Raw genomic sequence first — 9,520 nt, forward strand, 5'->3', positions numbered from 1 at the left:
TTTAAAAAATCCTATTTGGTAAGAACTTGGAAAATAACTGTAAAGAGGAGCATACCACCCACACGTTCTCTGCATCCTCCTCTTCCCAGCCTTGTTCATAAGCACTGTGAAATGGTTTGTAGGCTTCTGTGACTGTAGATATTCATCAAAAATACCACCTTCACCAAATAGTTTCATCTTGTTTCAGGGCTTCCTCATAGAAATTCCCACAGTGAATGGCTCCACTGTCAGCAGCTTAGCTGACCGCAGTGGAAGAGGATTTATACTTTTAAAGGCCTCTCCCTTTTTTTATTTCTTTGAATCTTTGTTAAATTGATATGAAGTTATCTTGGAAGAAGTGGAGATATTGGCTTTTAATGCCAAGAAATAAGTAATGAAATATTTGTTCACAGAGTTTTAGCTTATGTGTTTATTTTTCAACTCTCCAAATTTCCAGTCTCCCTTGATGGTGTCCCAGGGTGAGCAGAGTCTACAAGCAAAGGCTTGTTGAAGAAGTGAAAACACAAAATTTTTAACATAAGTGGTTTATCACTTCTGTTTGACAGCTATTTTATTAAGTGTTAGGAAAATAAGCAAATTAAGTTTCCCACTGGTTTTATTATAAATAGATCAGGCACTTGAAGCCCTCCAGTTGTTTGCATTTGTTTCCCAAAAAGCAATCTGCCTTTCAATTCTGATGTTCTTCTGCATAGTAACGGAGAAGGAAGGTTCAGCCCTTTAGTCCTGATTTGTAGTTTGGTTTTTAGATCCACCTTCTTCCTTCTACATGAGTCACTTGTGGCAGCTGAGAGAGATTTCTCCCTGTCTGTGCAAGAAGGAGGAGTTGCATGATAGGTCTTCAGCAGCTTTTGGAGGAGAAGCCATCCCTCTGGCTAACCCCTCCTCCAGCAGCCACCTGTGTCCCTGGTCCCCCTGTGTATCATTTCATCCCTGTGCTATTCCTGGCCTCATCTGAGATTCCTATAAACATTGTGTCTTGTAGGCTTTTCAGAAGGCTTTTCTCTCCTCTGCAAGCTCAATAGCAGAGGAAAGATGATGTTTTCAATCCCCTTTGACTGCAGGCTCTCTCACAGTCCCCCAGGGAGGTAAACAGTAGAGGCTATTTATGAACAAGTGCAAAAAAGCTGCAGAAAGCAAACTGGAGTGAGGCATTCACTGAATGAGCCATGATAATCCTGCCTAAAAAACTGGTTTTATGGAAAATAGGATCCAAAAGCAGGAAAAAGAGCCATGTAGGTAAGCACTTAGAAACAGTCAGAGAAATGCAGTATTTCTTTATTTTACATGTTAGTTGCTTATTTTTATGTTATCAACCTGGGGATACAGCATTCCCATTAAGGTGACGTGAGCTGCTTTTATGGCACAGTTTTTTGGGTAATTTGATTTAGTGAGAATTTGAACTACTGCTTGTGTACCCTGCATGTATGAGAATTTCCTGGCTAGGCAAGGTAATTCCTTTGCTTTTTAAAAACAGCAAAACCCCCGCCTTTCCCCACTCCCTCAGGGAAGAATTTTGATCACTCAATGAGGCAGCAAGGTTAGCATGCCCCAGGAGGGTCCCTGCAGGCTCCCACTCTGCAACACTCCAGCTTTGCCTGTGAATGTGCCCAAGCCCAGAGGTGGGTGGCAGGAGACACTGGGCATTGAAGGAGTCAGAAAAAAAGTTAGGCAGAGGAAGTTCAAAAATAGACAAGCTTTTCCTGTAAGTCTGAGTTATTTATTTAATTTGTTGTTGTTGGTTTGCATTTAGGAACTTTTTTTCCCCCTCAGTGATAGGGAAAGAAAGAAAGGGAAAAGCTTCGGGAAACAGGCAAGAGAACAAAAAAATTTTCAGAGCAAAGGCAGGGGGAAAAGAGAAGGATTTAAGAGAACCAATATCGAGGATAAAACCTTCTAGATATCCATCAGATTTTAATTCTGAAGAAAGAGAAGAAACCAAGACAGCTGGAAAACTTCCTTCCTCTTCTATCCCGGCTTTCAGCACTGCCATTTGCAGCTGGGTCCCTGTAGCCCTTCCTGGTGCCCACCCCAGGGCTGGGGTTGCTGTGATACCTGCAGCCAGGCAGGGACACCCTAAGGGGTAGGACCTGGGCTCCATGCCCCCAGAAATCCACATAGCCCTGTTGCCTTGGAACCCATTCAGTGCTGTGCTCTGCCTTCCCTGACCCCACCAGCTGCTGCCCTCCTACCCCAAGGGATCCAGCCACAGCCCCTCAGCTCCATGGGGCAGTGAAGAGCTGGACACAGACAGGATTTCAGCAGCAGAGGCTGATGGAGAGGAAGCAAGTCCAAAGGCAAGCCAACCAAACTCATGTATTGCTGGCAAGGGGTGCATCTACACTGCCAAGGTCTCCTGCAGTGCACTGTCACCTCCTGGCTTTACTTACTTTAGTGATCAGGAGCTTCACTCAGCTATAAACCCCCGGGAGGATCACAGAATAACTACTATCTGCTGTATGTGTAATTGCCACCAGGATCAAACTAGCATCTATGTCACCTGGAAAGTGGAAAACCCCCTTACCAACACTGCTGGCTGCATACACCCCTGCATTACTCACATGGAACTGCCAGAACGATTTTCAGGGAAGTCCGATGAGATACAGCAATAACAGGTTATTTCATCAATGGATTTCACCTGAGGATCTCAGAGTATTTTACATCACCTCTTGTCAGCTTGACAAACACCTTTAAATGCTCCCCCCATGCCAAAGGGGATGAAGATGCCAGAGAGTCACAGGATGGCTGTTTTAGGGCAGCAAGTGAGCTGCTGGGTACCAGGCTCTAACTTCCATACATACCTTGAGCCCTGGCAGGAACATTCTGGGGTAGCCCTCCTGGCATGGGTGCCCCCACTTGGGACCAGGCACAGCCCCAGTCCTGGGGCAATAGCTGGCATCATGCTCAGTGTCTGCTTAGCAAGTTAATAGCAAAGGAAAGAGAGAAACTTCCCCAGGCCTGTCCCCAGCAGCATCTCTAGTGAATTCTAATTTTTTCACCACAGAAAGGGGCATAATCCAGAGAGGAAACATCGCCCGGCCCCTGCTGCACAAACCAGCACTGTGGAAGGGCTGAGGCCTCTCAGCTCCTGCTACCTCCACCACAGCACTGCTCAGTGAGCTCCTCACCTCAGACCCTGCCCTGCACCCCCATAAGATCTTGTTTGATGTGTTCTTAGTTTCCCCTGGCCTCTACTATCTGCTGCCTGTCAGTGACACTGTGGAAGAGGCTCACATTCTGAAGTCTCACCTCTCTTTTTCACAGCCATAAAAGGGAAAGCAAAATGTTTAAATTTGAATGCTTTGAAGTTTTGCAGAATAAACTTCTTCGTGAAGATTGCAGTGGGAAGAAATTCACAGTGTCTCCATAAGACGTAATAAATCTGGCATCCACTGCATTATCTGTGCATCCATGGCAAATAACACATTAAAGGCCTGAAAACAAAGTGCTTGGGGACATCATGCAACTAAAAAAACAGGGAATCAGTTTTGCTATCTTAGAAGGCAAATGAAGCATCCAAGGCACATATAAAGATGGGATCAAAACCTACTGAGAGGGCTGCAGGACTCATAAAATCATGACAATAATGGAATTCACTTTAAAGGCTCCTAAACTGGAAACATTTCTGTATAATGAGAGCTGTTTTCATATGGGATGCCCTTGGAGGCCCGAAGTGACTGTAAATGTGTATTTATGGAGTGTTATGGGCCTTCTATGCTGAAGAGAAAAAGGGTGTGAAAAATGGAAATACGTTTGGCATGGAGGCAGCGTTTGGCCATTTGTTTGTACTCTGTCTGAATTCCTTGTTGGCCTTGTTTCTAAATCATCATTATCGCAGATCCCCAGCAGCTGAGTGATCTCCAGTGGAAAAATGTCAAGGCAGGCAATGTGTAAGGAAAGCACCCTAATACATTAGGCAGATCTCTCAGGCATAACTTCTTCTAAACAAGTACTGGATGAAACGACAGCTCAAATGGATGGATTTAGATGCAGTTTCCAGCTACTTTTTAAACCTTTCTTGGACAGCTGGTTAAATGAGATTTAGATAAGGCTAAGGCTCAAATGTATTGTTGTCAAGGGAAAACATCCACACGCACATCATAAATGACTGACTTGGGGAGACATTGCTCACTTTTGTTTGGATAGTGTCTCAGCACATATCAAAATCCTGGCAAAATTTTTTCAGCTGGCCTGTGCTGTATAGCGGGTTATACTCAGCTACTGGGATCAAGCACCCTTGAACACCCAGGGATGGTGGTATCTGCAGTAAGTCATTTGGGTAGGGAACTGCTCACCTCCTTTTAGCTGCTTGGGATCGAGCATCACACAGTTGTTGCTGTTCACCTTCCAGCTCCAGCCAAAGGATGCAGAAAGGAGCTGAAGGAGGAAGAAACAGCCTGTGCCACATGAGGGATCTGAGGCAGAGTGACCTAATTGTACCACTGAACATCCTACCCCTGGAACCTACTGATTAGTTCAGCCAGTGATTATTCCTTTCCCTCTAATCCCTGTATAAAATATCCTGGGACAAATACTAAGGCAGACGGGACCTCTTCCTGCCAGGACTGAGCACACCTGCAGCATGGAGAGGAGAGCTATCAGTGACACTGGAGCACCTCAACTGGCCTCACCTGCCCTCTGCCACACGTCCTCATTCCTGCTCTTTCAGAGCTTGTTGCCCTGTCTGGTGAGATAATGCATAGGGATCCTTGGTGCCCTGTGCTCCAGCCTTGGGGTCCAAGGAGAACAAGGGAAAGACCAGTTTTGGGAAACTCACCACTTCAGTCATCTACTGACCCATTAAGTAGTTTTCTCTGGGGAAAAAAAAAAATTGCAAAGCCTGGGACACAGAGAAATAAGGCCTGGAACCTGGAAGTTTTGAGCAGATACATTTTTCATATTTAGGTGTAACTTCCCCCAAAGAGTCTGGCTTACCTCTTGCCCCTTATGAATGAGGACTCTTGAAGCCTACCTAAGGGGAATTGGAGTGATGAAGCTGAGGGGGAAAAAATACATTTAAGTAAACAAAGATTTTTTTATTTTTAATGAAAACCCTAAGTGTCCTACTGGCAACCCCGGTGCTGGTGGGCAGCAGGGGGAGCCTGGCTGGTGGTGTGGGTGCTGCAGTCACCCTGTCCCAGCCCGGTGTCGGGGGTCAGTGGGGTCAGAGGGTGGCTGTGGGCCTGCGGGGCTGACTGTCCCTGACGTGGGCTCTCAGTGTGGGCTGGAACGCGGCAGAAAAGGAGGCTTGTGCCCATGGCAGCTGCTCCCTGCATTGCCATGGCAACACATCTGTTTCCTCCATTTCCCCATTCCTGCCAAGGGAGAGCCCCAGCCCTTCTGGCATCAACACAAGCCCAGGAAAAATCCAACTCTCAACAAAACACCTTTTAGCTGGTCCCTCTCTCCCCAGGCCACTGGCCTCTCTTCAATGACTGTAAAAGCCTTTACTCTGTCATGGACAGAACATTCTCTTACAAAGAGTTTGCCTTGCTGCTGCAGCCCTGTTTTTGAAAAAGCACCGTAACCCTTGAGCCCTTGGAGCACAAGGGCCAGCAGAACCCCAGCACCCCTCCCCACCCTGCATATCATCACATCCCAGAAGATGCAGCAGCCCCCTGCTTCACCACCTCACTTTTTTCAGGCGTGCAAGGTATTATTTGACCCCCTCAGACTCTTGATAAGCACTAGTTTTTATTTCAGGTCCTTTTCATATGTTTCCAACCAAAAAATCTTTTGCTTTGCAAGATTTATGGCAAAGCTCCACTTGCAGCAGGTTCAAGCTTAAGCTCCTGTTGATGAACAAGGTGGACTCACCAAGTCCCAGCCTCATTTCTCTGAAGAAAACAACTACAAGTACTTGGCTGCTCATAGGAAAGTGTGAGTTATGATGGTAAGAAAAGAGTCCCAGAGCTCTGGAGGAGCTGTGAACAGCACAGGTGCTGTGGCAGAGCTGGATCATTGATGCTCAAGGTGCCTGGATGCTGGTGCCAGGAGGGATGAGGCCCTTGTGCAGCTGGTTTCTGATAATGGATGCTATCAGCAGTTTGGAAGCAGTACCTCTCCATTTTCACAACCTCTGCAGAAACACTTGCTGGCAAAGGCAAAGCATGTGCTCGGCAGTTCCTCCGGCAGGGTATCAGGGTGGCCGTGCCAAGCTCCTGAGAGGGGCTGCTTGGGCAGGAGGAACCAGCCCTACCTGCCTGGCCAATCCAGCCCTCAACTGGCAGGACCACTTGGTTGCTCCTCATCTGTGCAAGTGCCAGGCCTTGCAAAACTATTTCCATCACCTCAGAAAGTTTCTTTTCTTGTCTATTCTACTGATTCATGCCCCTGATAAGCTCTCTGGTTTGAAAAAATACGTCCAGGCCGATGGCTTTGTAGAAACTTTTAGCTTATTGAAGGCACAGGGGTAAAACCCCTCAGAGGTTAGGCTGTGTTTCCAAGGAGCACTGTAGCCACCACCTAGGAGCACATCTCTGATAGGATTCATTTACCATGTCCTACCCCATGCAGAGTACAATGTGGGTTCTGACATGCTGCTGGTGATGGTGAGAAGGGTCAGTGTTTCCAAAATGACACAGGTGGCACACTGAGATCTTGCAGTGAGGACGTAGCAATAGATTTCTTATATTTAAAGAAAATAATAAATTCTGTCCCTTTGAGGCTGTCCTCAGTGCATCCAGCACAGAGATGCTGCAGTCAAGTGGGGAAATAAACTGCCAAAACACAGGTGAGAAGTGCTCTGCTGCTTCCAGCTGTCTTGCATCCAACCCCATTAAGGATGCCCCTCTCACTCTCCACCCCTGCATTGCAGAGGATCATGTGCCTTGGGAGAGGGACATATGGGTAAATGAGGTCACAAGTCTCCCAAGCACTAATCCTGCCTATATTTGCTCCTCCACTTCAGTTTCCCAAAGCTACTCTGCTGAGGGTATTGCTTTGCTCTGTGGTTTTGTTTGTAACTTGTTCTGAACTCTATCTAGCTCCTAGATGTAGCCAAAAACATGATCCTAAGGATAACCTTGTGACTGTACTGGAGTTTTGTGCTACTTAAACTACTTTCTTCTCTCTGCTCACAGCAAGGAAACAGGATGCCAGAGCTTTGCCAAAATATTTTACTAAATAAACAGAACTGCAGGCAGTCTCCACAAGCCAGTCCAACAGTGCCACATGACCCCAGCTGGCAAGAGACAAGGGTTACATTTAAATTCAATTTTAATTCAGAAAAACATCAACACTTATTTACCACAGTTCATAAAATTCATGTGACAAAATTGCTCTAACAGTCTAGTAGCCCTCTTACTCCAGCAATGTAAAAGCACAACAAACCAAGTTAGCCTGTGCTCCGGTGTATCATACCAGGCCAGCAGTAACACATGCACTTCAAAGTGACTCCTTGCTGAAATCTCTGAGTGCTCTGTGGCTCTTGGTGCATCTGGAAGTCCTGAATTCCCTTGCCACCTCTTTCAGGTTCCTGAGGGACCTTACAGTTGTCTGAAGTAGCTCAGGTCTGCTTTTTGTATAATTGCAGCACTGGAAAAAGACATGGTCACTCATGTCCCATTTGGCCCACTGAGAGAGGTTTGGAAGGAAGCACCATCTTGCTGTGACCATTCTCGATGTCCATGCCACTGCCACCGCCACTTTATCACAAGAAGGATGCTGCTGGATGTGGTCCCCATACCCACTGCTTCATCTTCATGAGCTTGGCAGCAGGGGAGAGGATGGACTGATAAAATCATAATTGACAGTAGAATGGTTCAAGCGTGCCTGTAATGCAGGTGTTTTACTCCACACCCCTGTGATCACACACCTTGCCAGTGTTCCCCATGGTGGTACCTGGAAATCTGGCTCTCACCAAAAGCTATCAAATCCCACTGCCCATGATTAATTCACTCTTTGACGGTATTGCATTTTTGAAAACAACTTCCCTGCCAGCACAAGCTCCTTCAAATGTGTGCCTGAAGCCAGAGGACTGGAGTGAGGTCCTCATGCTGGTCTGGGCTTCCTTATGTAGAAGCTCTGGGGCCATTGCCATTCACTGCATGTCTGCCAATCTCATGTTCCCCCATGACACACCAAAGTTCTCAATCCCAGTGGGAACAGGGCAGGTCCAGCCCAGATTTGTCCCTCAGGTCCTCTGCATCCAGTGTAACAGACAAGAGCATGATGATGGGCAGCCTGTGTGATGGGAAATTAGGAGCTGAGCCTGATGTGCCAGGCACCTGTGGGTGGAGGTGGACCTGCAGAGGTGGACCTGCAGAGAGCTGCTGTGCTGAGCTGCCCTGCTGGTGGGACACTGCCTGCCCGTCCCTGCCCTGCCACTGCCCCAGCAGGGAAGACACTGAGGGGCCCATCCTCACCCTCTTGTCAGAGCCCCTCCCGTATCCATGCTCCTGCAGTGTTCCCAGCCTCTGCCTGTGTGCCATTGCTCCCAGGCAGCTGCTCTGCACGGGGATGGAGGCAGCAGCGGGGAAGATCTGCACCTTGGTAGGAGGAGTATTTCTGAGGCAATCACAGAGTAAAAATAAGAAAAACAGAAACTATTTTTCATCTGAATCTTCAGGGCTTCATGTACAACCCAAAGGAGAAAAAAAGGACAGACATGCAATTTTTTTACCAAAGCATATAGTGCATTTCTCAAATGTAATATATGAAGATGTACAGACTCATGGCCACAGGGAATTTCCAGTAGCTATTTGGCATAAAGTGAAGGACACACTGGCCCTAGCACTGCTGCTTCCTGGCAAGGAGAGGACATAGCTGCTGGTGGGGCTGTGCCCTAGCAGTCCCCTGGGCACAGTACCTGCTCCAGTTAAAGCCCACTCCCAAGCACACATATTCAGGAAACTGCAAGAAGAGGTTTTCAGGGCTCAGCTATCTCAGGCCATGAACATCTCCAACTACCAGCACACTACAAAAACAGAGTGACATCTTCATCAGCAGCTGACATTGCCACAGGATCCCCTTGGCAGTTACACCTGTGCCATGGTTTCCACCCCGCTGGATGTGGCCCTGAGATGGAATCTCCAAGTTGGTGGGAAGGAGCAATGCCGCGAGGAGCGGACCAGCTTTCCCAACCCTCCACATTTTCAAAAGGAACAGCATGGAGGTAAAAGCCGGCACAGTCAGGAAGTCTCCTTTGACTCTTCTGTGAGGCCCACCATGCCCCAGGGGCAGCATGTGCCCATGCCAGCTCCCTGCCAGGGCTTATCCAAAGGCAAAGCCAACTCAGGCTGCTGTGTTTACCGCTCTTCTCCCTCCACTGGAACCACAAGCACCAGAGAGAAGTAATTCCTGCTCCATCTTGGCAGGACAGTGCTGTCTTGGTATGAAACAACAAAACTGAAACACATTATTCCTTACAACTTAGAGAAATGAGGACAGCATCCTGTACCAAATGCAGGCAGCCCAACTGCCTTTGGAGCAATCTCTTCAGATTTATAGGGGAGTATGTCAGAGGCAAGGGCTATCAGCACCACTCCCCTGGCAGCACAGGCACATGATGGTGGGAGGAAGG

General features: G+C 47.6%; 1 long non-coding RNA gene across 1 annotated transcript; it reads left to right on the forward strand.

Annotated features, from left to right (window-relative positions):
• The first annotated feature begins 9,100 nt into the window (after positions 1–9,100).
• On the forward strand, positions 9,101–9,378 carry LOC137479425 (uncharacterized). The gene is made up of 2 exons (XR_011002235.1): positions 9,101–9,241; positions 9,292–9,378. It is a non-coding gene; the product is annotated as an uncharacterized lncRNA (long non-coding RNA).
• The last annotated feature ends 142 nt before the right edge of the window (positions 9,379–9,520 follow it).

This window comes from Anomalospiza imberbis, chromosome 9, assembly GCF_031753505.1.
Source record: "Anomalospiza imberbis isolate Cuckoo-Finch-1a 21T00152 chromosome 9, ASM3175350v1, whole genome shotgun sequence".
NCBI classification, from domain to species: domain Eukaryota; kingdom Metazoa; phylum Chordata; class Aves; order Passeriformes; family Viduidae; genus Anomalospiza; species Anomalospiza imberbis.